This window comes from Micropterus dolomieu, linkage group LG17 (genome assembly GCF_021292245.1).
Source record: "Micropterus dolomieu isolate WLL.071019.BEF.003 ecotype Adirondacks linkage group LG17, ASM2129224v1, whole genome shotgun sequence".
Classification (NCBI taxonomy): Eukaryota; Metazoa; Chordata; class Actinopteri; order Centrarchiformes; family Centrarchidae; genus Micropterus; species Micropterus dolomieu.
Window position 1 is genome coordinate 32400057 of NC_060166.1, and position 9540 is coordinate 32409596.

The following is a 9540-nucleotide window of genomic DNA, read 5'->3' on the forward strand; positions in this document are numbered from 1 at the left end:
CTGTTAAGGTCAGTGGAGGTGAAGCTGAGCGACAGGGTGATGATGAACCTAGTCATGTTGATAAGGGGGGAGAGAAGGAACAGGAGGAACGGGAGGAGCTGCAGGAGAAGGAGGAGCAGCAGGAGGAGGATGAGGAGGTCGATGGAACCAGATAAAACAGTAACAGGTACAGGGGCAGTGTGGAGGGCTGGTTAGGCAATCATATGCATAGATAGAATGGATGAATGAATCCATGAATGGATTATTTTTAGTCATATTTATAACTGATGTTTTTCTCATGCATACAGTATGTAACTGAATAATCAACAAGTAGAGGGTCCAGCGCAGGGGAAGCTGAGCCAGGGAGAAGCCTACTCAGAGCTGAAGATGAGGGATTTGATTTTTATGCACACACACACGCACTGCTCTTTTTTTATGCTTTTTGTGCAGAGCTGCCTTGCTTATAAAAACTGAGGAGGCAGGCGTCATACTAAGGTTTCTTGAAGGTCTTCAGCATAATCTGATTGACTGTATACAACAAAAATACTATATGTATTAAAATAACTGCAAAAAATATTTTTCTGCGCCCCCAAATTGCGCTTGCATAAAAAGGCTTCTGTCTCAAAGTCCCGGGCTAATTTTTAAGTCCCATTACACCCCTGCGGGCCACCGACAATTACCAGTTGCTTTATAGTAATCATGGCAGTTTGTCAATCTTTTTAGTTTTTTTCCTACTAAACCCAATGTGGACAGCATTTGTAGCAAAATGTAGTCCAACTTCTGTCAAAGTAACTAAGCTTTGTTGCGCGTAGTCGATGATGATGTGTCCTTGTTTGGAAAAATGCAGCATATAAAACTAAGCATGGCTTGTGTTGTGTTTTGAGAATTTGTGTTTAGTTGCTGCTGCTGTCTTTATGGTGTTGTCCTTGTTCTGTAATTTTTTAACATTTTAAAGGTTTCAAAACATCTTGCCGAAAGACTGCAGTTGAAAATTAGCGAGTGGGCTAACACTGGCAAATTTACAGTAATGTTGATGATGTGTGTTGTCCTTATATGTGAGGAAGGGGGCCTCAGGAAACAATTGGTTTGGGTCTGACAACTATGGATGAAATGATTCCGACCAGAGAATCGATTCTGAGAGGATGCTTTATTTATTCCAGCAACAGGTTACAACAGTGAATGGGTGTGGTTCTGGAAATTAACAAAGGAGAAATATCTTCAAATCAAATTCTTACAAATAAAGGTTTCTATTATAAATCTTAAATATTCCAACAAATCTGAAAACTTCCTTACACTTGGTGTTCAAATAACCTATTATTGACATAACCCATAATAGCATTCACTGATTCAAGCTAGCACATGGAAAGACAGCAAAATGTACAAATAGAAACTGAGAAATATACAAAGGCATGCATGTTAACAGGAAATTAACTTGCTGAAGAAACTTAAGCAGATTCTCACCTGATTCACTCACGCACACAAATCACAAGGGAGAAGTTATAGAAGCTTAATTGTCCCTGCTGAACTGAACAAAACTGTCTGTCGCTATTCAGCAGCTGATAACGGCGAATGCACGCGCATATCGTGCACGCGCGCTCCCCGACAATCTGGGGAGGCACATCTGGCTTTCATACATTATAAATAAATCAAAGAAAATGTTCAAGCCACACATGATTAATCAACATCAGTACATATATTTTGTATTATTAACAGCTAAATGTAGTAACATGTTGAGGGGAACAATGTGCCATGAATTGCATCACACTTCTTAATATAATTGCATTGCCCCTGAGTCATTTCTGCCCATAATGTGATCTAATGTGAGACATCATTCTTATCTCTTTTTTTTGGTATTGATCCTACAGACAATAGTATAACAAAGACATCTACTACACTACTACAATTATTTTTTTTCTCCATTGGATAAGTGCTGAAGTACAAATTCATTGAAAAAACCTGGGGGGAAGAGGTTAATATTGCATTTACAAACCACAAAACTTTAAAGACGACACACTACTACTACAATTTAATAAATTAAATTAATTAAACACAATTTTCAACAGAGTATGTCAGACTCTCTCCAGATTTTGCCAAAATTGGTGCTCAGTAGGTCCCTGATTTCATATGTTTGTGTTCACAATAGTTCCCTGGACTTAAAAAGAGAAAACTCCTTCACTGATTTCTCAGAGGATTTAAACATGTGGCATGTGAGGGTACAATCAGTCTTTTTCCTGAAAGGATGGACAAGTGCTTTATTAAATGTGAAACCATTTTTAATTATGGTAGTAGCTCATAGACAAATGTATAGCCTATAGTTTGGCTTTTTATTTCACATGGTAAATCCTATATTTTTTTATTTTTTTTTTATTTAATGTAATGTATTACTTTATACTTATTTTAGTAGAATTGTAGTATTGGTGTTGTAATCTAAAGTTTTGATGCTTATATTTTTTTTCAAATAACAATAAATAGCATTTTTACTAAATTGTAATTTGTGTAACCAATGTTTATTTTCATATAGTTTTTTGTTTATTATTTTTGATTTAATTATATCTGTTACTAGAAGAACTAACTACTAGAAATAAATAATGGTAAGTTGTGACCTCTTGATGGCAGCTCTGGTTAAGTGTTGTGTGCTCAGATAATGAGTTAATTGTATTTCCCTTCACAGTTATTTCCTTGTAAGTATTTTATCTCATAAACTACCCTCCTTAAGATTGTCAATCAAGGTCACAGCCGCAGACAGCAGAAATGACACTCTATAAGTTTCTGATCATACCCATCGCCACTGGGATTTTCTGTGACAGGGGCGGGGAGGAAAATTGCTTTAACAGAAAAGCCAGAGAAACTAATTTACACGAGATCAAAAGCATGAAAAAGCACTTCTGTGGAGAGATGATAAGCCTTCAAGGCCACTGCCAGAGCCCCAGGACAGTGCTCTGGTCTCAGCCATGTGGACACTTTTCTCTGACCACCTGTGTCCATCATTGTCCAAGAGACAAGCCACGGGGATTCTTTAACAGGAATGCCAGAGCAGCTGATAAATGGAGAGCAACGGTGAGGAGGCAGATAAACAAAACACAGTCAGAGATAAGGGGTGTGGGGAGGGTGCTCCATGCTATCGTGTAGAAAGTAATTTTCATACATTACACTTCAAAAGGTTGAAGCTATGTGTGTGTGTGTGTGTGTGTGTGAAAGCGGGACAACAAAGAATAGTGATTATTCATGATGATTCTTGAGGCAGAGTAATATTTAGTTACCTCTATCAGGGCAGTGTGGTTGTGACCTTTGACCCATCATCTTTATATCAGCCTATGATTTTGCAGATGGAGTCTGTGAAGCTAACTTACCTCTTTAGCTCATTGTACTGCAAGTCACTCTGAATAACAGAGTCAGTTAAAAGCTTCTGACGTTAATTTGAATTCAAACAAGCATCTCATCATCATCTTTTAAAACTTGGATCACACCCGTTATGATACGGGTTTTGACAGTGGTGCAGCTGTTGTTTACTCGTTAGTCTTTTTATAGTGGTTGATTTGTACAATTTACTTTATAAAATTAATTTTTTAAATGTGATGCTGAATTATGGTGAGGCAACATGTGAGTGTTTTTGAAAAAATGTTCATCTTATTTCCTATTGACTGATTGGCAGGCTGTGCAGACAGTGTCTGCATGGAGACCATATAAGGAAACACATCACAACTGAAGAAAGATGAACCATTTTTAATTTGAGATTTTCTTTGGTTTTGTCCAATTTGCTGCACCAGCTTCTAAAAAGACACAGAGAGAAACTGTATAGGAAAAGAAATTTTTAAACCACACATAGATCAGATGAAACACTCCTTAACTCTGGCTGTGTCGCTCGTCTTTTGTCTTTTAGCACTCTGAAGTCCAATCTCAGCCACCTTGTGTAAACTCTGCAGGAGCTCTGGCTCCAGCTGACAATTCTATAAAAGTCTTTCATCAAAGTTAAAATCTGATGGCTCCATTTGAAGGTGACATAAAGTTTTCATCCAAATTTGCAAAAAATATGAAATTCTGGTACTTATTAAGCAGCAGGGAGAAAAGAGGGTTCAATACTCTAGATATTTATACTCTAGAGTTTCATACTAGAGTTATCTTTGCACTCATGTTATTTATCTATCTGGGACAGTTAACTATAAATCTTGATCAAGACATTTTGCTCAGTTGATCTATTAAATATATTTATCAGCTTGAACACAGTGATGTTGAAGTAAAAGTTAGATTTCATAATGCAGGTTCCATAAAAGTTAATTTATGCAGACTCACTGTATTTAATAGGAAGAAGCACATTTATTAATGCAACTGCCGCGAGTCATCCACCATCACCTTAAATTTCCTATCTATGACCTTAATAGAACTACTGATAAAAAAAAACTTAAAAACACACACACACACACACACACACACACACATAGCAGTTTATCACCACTCACATGACCTGGCTGTAAACCTGCCATAAATGACAAATGTCCAAGAATGGTTATTTTTCTGAGAGCTGCTCCACTGTCACCACAGCACTATATTTCAATTAACTTATCTAAGACCCATTGAAAACGAGCTCATGAAAGGGAGGGCCGTATCATTAAAATGAATAAAAGTACTATTATCCAAATGCAGATAGTTACCATTACCAAAACCCTGTCACAGAGCAATTATTTCTACACCTTATTTAGATACATGATGTTATTTCATTTAATGACAGTCCAGTTACATTGTTTCCCGCTTACACAACAAAGTGAAACTATTTGAATGTGGAAATGCTGTTTTCATCAACATCAGTGCCTTCATCCTGAAAGTTCTTCCAGGTATGAGTGCATTATAAAGCTTTTCACTCACTTGCTGGATCAAACAGGTACAACCATTAACACAGAAAGAGGCACTTCCAGCTGCAGTTCCTACAGTTTTAGACAAACAGCCAGTTTAGAACTGCTGTTTAGACACTTAATAGTGCTTGAGAGTGTGATTTAATGGTGGATAATGACTAGACTTATCGGCCCTAACCTTACCCTTGACCAGAACTGTCTACAAGTCTAAAATGATTGATTACTGCTCTGAACTTTGGTCAAGGACCTACCACTATTTTAAACTTATACTGTGTATATGACTGGTAAATTTGGTGTTACACAGACACAGATCATCAGATGAACAAAAGTGGTTGTAAGATGCAGATACTTTAGATGCAGTAAAATAAGTATTGAACACGTCACCATTTTTCTCAGTAAACATATTTCTAAAGGTGCAATTAATATGAAATTTTCACATTTTTTCACAAATTTCCATATTGGTAACAACCCAAGTAATCCATACATACAAAAAACTAAAATAATGTGTAATAATGTGAAATGACACAGGGAAAAAGTGTGATGAATGGACAAACTGGTTGCATGCATTGCTCAGGTGTGATTGTGGCCCCTTCTTCGACACAGTCCATAGTTCTTTTGGTATTGGATTCAAGTCAGTTAATTGGCTAAAAGTAAATTGGCTTCTAGAAGCTTCATCTTTAACAGAGAGTTATCTTTGCTGTGTGTTTGGGATCACTGTCTTGCTTAAATGTCCACCTTCATTTCTTCTTCATCATCCTGGTAGATCAGAGCAGATTTTTATCAAGAATGTCTCGGTACATTTTTCCATTCATCCTTCCTTCAATCATATGAAGTCTGCTAGTACCGTATGCTGAAAAAACAGCCCCACACCATGATGTTCCCACCTCCAAACTTCACTGCTGGTATGGTGTTTTTGGGGTGATGTGAAATGCCATTTGTCCTCCAAACATGGTGTGTATTATGGCATCCAAAGTGTTAAACTTTGCTCTCATCTGACCAGACTATATTCTCCCAGTATTTCACAGACTTCCAAAGACATCCAAATGCTGTGCAGCAAAGATTAAACAAGCTTCAACATGCCTTTTCTTTAGCAATGGAGTCTTGCGTGGTGAGTGTACATTCAGGCCCCGGTGGTGAGTGCATTACTTATTGTTTTCTTTGAAACAATTGTACCTGCCAATTCCAGGTCTTTCTGAAGCTCTCCACAAGTGGTCCTTGGCTCTTGGACAACTCTCAATAATTCTTTTCACTCCTCTGTCAGAAATCTTGCGAGGAGCACCTGATTGTGGCCAGTTTATGGTGAAATGATTTTGTTTCCACTCCTGAATCATGTCCCCAACAGTGTTTACTAGAATATTCAGAAATCATTCTTTAACTAATGCCATCAGTATGTTTTGCAACAATAAGACTGCAAAGGTCTTAAGAGAGTTCTTTGCTTTTACCCATCATGAGACGTTCTTTGTTTTTATAGGCCGTCAGATGGGATTGACAAAGGGCAGGATTGCTTTCTAATTACTGATGGCTTCCCATGCCTTTTTAGACCTCCTTTTCTTCATGTGTTCAATAATTTTGTCATTTCATATCATTACACATTTTTAATTTCTGAACTTATTTGTTTTGTTTGTTTGTGTATGGGTTGTTACCAACATTTCATTTAAATAGCACCTTTAGAAATATGTTTACTGAGAAAAAATGTACTCAATATTAATAATAATAATAATATTATACCTTCTTCCTTCTAACTCGTTTCAAGCTCACGGCAATTCTTCAGGTAGCATTAGTGTGTCTGTTTGTCTATAGGGTATGCGTTGATGTAGCTTCTCCTTCCTGAACATGCTGGACGGAGTGGCAAAACATCTGTTACCATGGCTGCGTTTAGCAAACCGGGAGTAAAACAAGTGATTATTTGCTCAAATTAAAGGCAGTCGGACTTAAAAGTGATCCTTACTGCCTACCAAAGAACCAGTGGTCCAGCTCTTTCCCATTTTAGATGTGTTGTTTGTGTTTTAGCTGATTCAAGCTAACACTGCTGCTTGTCTCTCTGCCACTCAGTGAACGTAACTGCGTTCTGTGACGTCATGCGCATACCCTCTATTTGATGATTTCTGCAAATCTGACCATGTCATGATGATGTAGAGTTTGACAACCCAGTTAACTAATGTCAGTTATCTCACCTCCTGTGCTGTTACCTTTATAATTTTTCCTGACTTGTACCTCTTATGCTGTGTCCTCCTGGCAATGCACAAAAATGTCCAATCTGCAAAGACAAAAATATCCATGAGACTGAGTTTGTCTGTTTGTCTATTTGATGATTTATGCAAATCTGACCATGTTATGATGACTATGATGATGTAGAGTTTTCAAGCAACTTTACAACTATTCCCAGTGTGTTTTAGAAACCGTTTTCTCTCTGAATTTTACATTGTGTTAAAATAAATAAAGTGTGACATTATGAAAACAGGTCCCTACAGTGGGATGGAGCAGCATCAAATGTGTTCAGGGCTATTAGAGAGGGCAGTCTCATATAGCAACTCAGTGTGAGGAAATCAGTTTTTTATAGGCAGTAATATTTAGTCAATACAACATAAGGTCTTGGATAATGTCACTAGCAGCCGGTGCTCCACGACAGCTGCAGCTGCTAACTGGAATTGCCATGGGAAATTTGAATGAGTCTTTTCAAACATGGAAGCTACAGTGCATGTAACAATAAAATGAGAGTTTTGGTGCCTGCACACTTTCATTGAAGAACACGTCTGTGAAAAGTTTCTACTAATAACTATATGTAAAAATATTATCATCCCAACAATGTGAAGTGTGCAGTGTAAGAGTAACCATTATAACGGTACTACAATTCTAGTAGTAAAACCTGTGAGTGAGGTTCAGGGTGAATCATCATAACCTACTTAAGAGAATGAAACCTGCACTAAATAAAATGTTTAATTTAATTGATTAATTAAATGTAAACATTGTTTTTATTCATCCTTTCTTTTTATTCCTTTTTTATACATTATATGGTGTAATGATAAGCCTACAGCTAAATGGGCATACATAGAGGTAGCTGGGAACATGTAGAAACCTCCTATGAGTTCCTTGTGGTTGACATTTTGACAAAGCGTCCCCTTCGACAGCCTCTGATTTAAAGTTGGACCATTCATTGTGAGCGAGATTAATCAAGTTAATAAATTGAGCCAATTATCCCAGTGCCAGCCCATTACTAACTTATGTCCGCTGACAGCTAACTTCAGAGTGACAGACAAGGCATTACAAGGAGCTATTTCATGAATTTCAAGCCACATGGTACATAATAAGTGTTTGTGAGCAGCAGCATAACTGATACAGCTCCAATTATGCAATATGATTCACTGTGGAAGTTTCTCCAACTTTCTGAGCACAGTTTCATCAGTGTCACAGTCACAGAGGTAAGGTAACAGTGAAGAAGAAGCTTTCCTTTAACTGCTCTACAGTATACAGACTATAATACAGTGTGTAGTATCTGTCAAACAATTGTTCTACCATTAGAGTTGACCAAATGGTTTTGATGAATTGGACATTGTGGGACTGCACACACCACATTTTGTGGCCATGATGAATTTAATAAAATAACTCCTGAATATTGAATTGTTATATCCCACAATCCTTTCATACAAATACTTGCAATTGAACTATTTAGTTGTTAGGTTATTTACCTGATTATCAAAAAACCTGAATATTTCTCCTATATTCCTATACAGTTTTTCCTTAAATGTTTTTCTTTTCACTCTTCACACTTTCCATCCCTGAAAACTATGACAACCTAGTTAACTAATGTCAGTTATCTCACCTCCTGTGCTGTTACCTTTCTCATTATTCCTGACTTGTGCCTCATATGCTGTGTCCTCCTGGCCATACACAAAAATGCCTTATGTCCAATCTGCAAAGACAAGAATATCTATGAGAATTATACTTGTGTCATGTGGAGGAGGGAGGGGGGTGTCAAAGTCGATATAATCTACATCTTTTCAAATTTTCTCTGAGTCATCTGCATCCATAGAATTGGATTTCACACACACAAAGCCAGTGTCACTGGCAAATACATGATAGCTCACATGGGGGGAAAGGAGCTCGAAGCAGAATTGCCAGTTTTTTTCAAGGAAGTAGAGACTGGAAGCTCCAAAAAATTCCAGTAATAACATGATGTTGCCATTATAATCATCATCAAGGTTATTTTACATGCAAAATGAAAATGTGAGTGGATATGACTACAACTTATGCAAAATACAGTGGGTACGGAAAGTATTCAGACCCCTTTAAATTTTTCACTCTTTGTTTCATTGCAGCCATTTTCCAAAAATCAAAAAAGTTCATTTTATTTCTCAGTAATGTACACTCAGCACCCCATCTTGACAGAAAAAAACAGAAATGTAGAAATTTTTGCAAATTTATTAAAAAAGAAAAACTGAAATATCACATGGTCATAAGTATTCAGACCCTTTGCCGTGACACTCATATTTAACTCAGGTGCTGTCTATTTCTTCTGATCATCCTTGAGATGGTTCTACACCTTCATTTGAGTCCAGCTGTGTTTGATTATACTGATTGGACTTGATTAGGAAAGCCACACACCTGTCTATATAAGACCTTACAGCTCACAGTGCATGTCAGAGCAAATGAGAATCATGAGGTCAAAGGAACTGCCTGAAGAGCTCAGAGACAGAATTGTGGCAAGGCACAGATC

General features: G+C 37.3%; 1 long non-coding RNA gene across 1 annotated transcript in view; it reads right to left on the reverse strand.

Annotated features, from left to right (window-relative positions):
- Positions 1–7015: 7015 nt before the first annotated feature.
- Positions 7016–9540, reverse strand: part of LOC123986327 — a 38932-nt gene continuing 36407 nt past the window's right edge. The window contains exons 2-3 of the long non-coding RNA XR_006828848.1: positions 8647–8736; positions 7016–7083 (exon numbers count right to left, since the gene is read on the reverse strand). This is a non-coding gene — a long non-coding RNA (uncharacterized LOC123986327). The remainder of the gene's footprint in view (positions 7084–8646; positions 8737–9540) is intronic.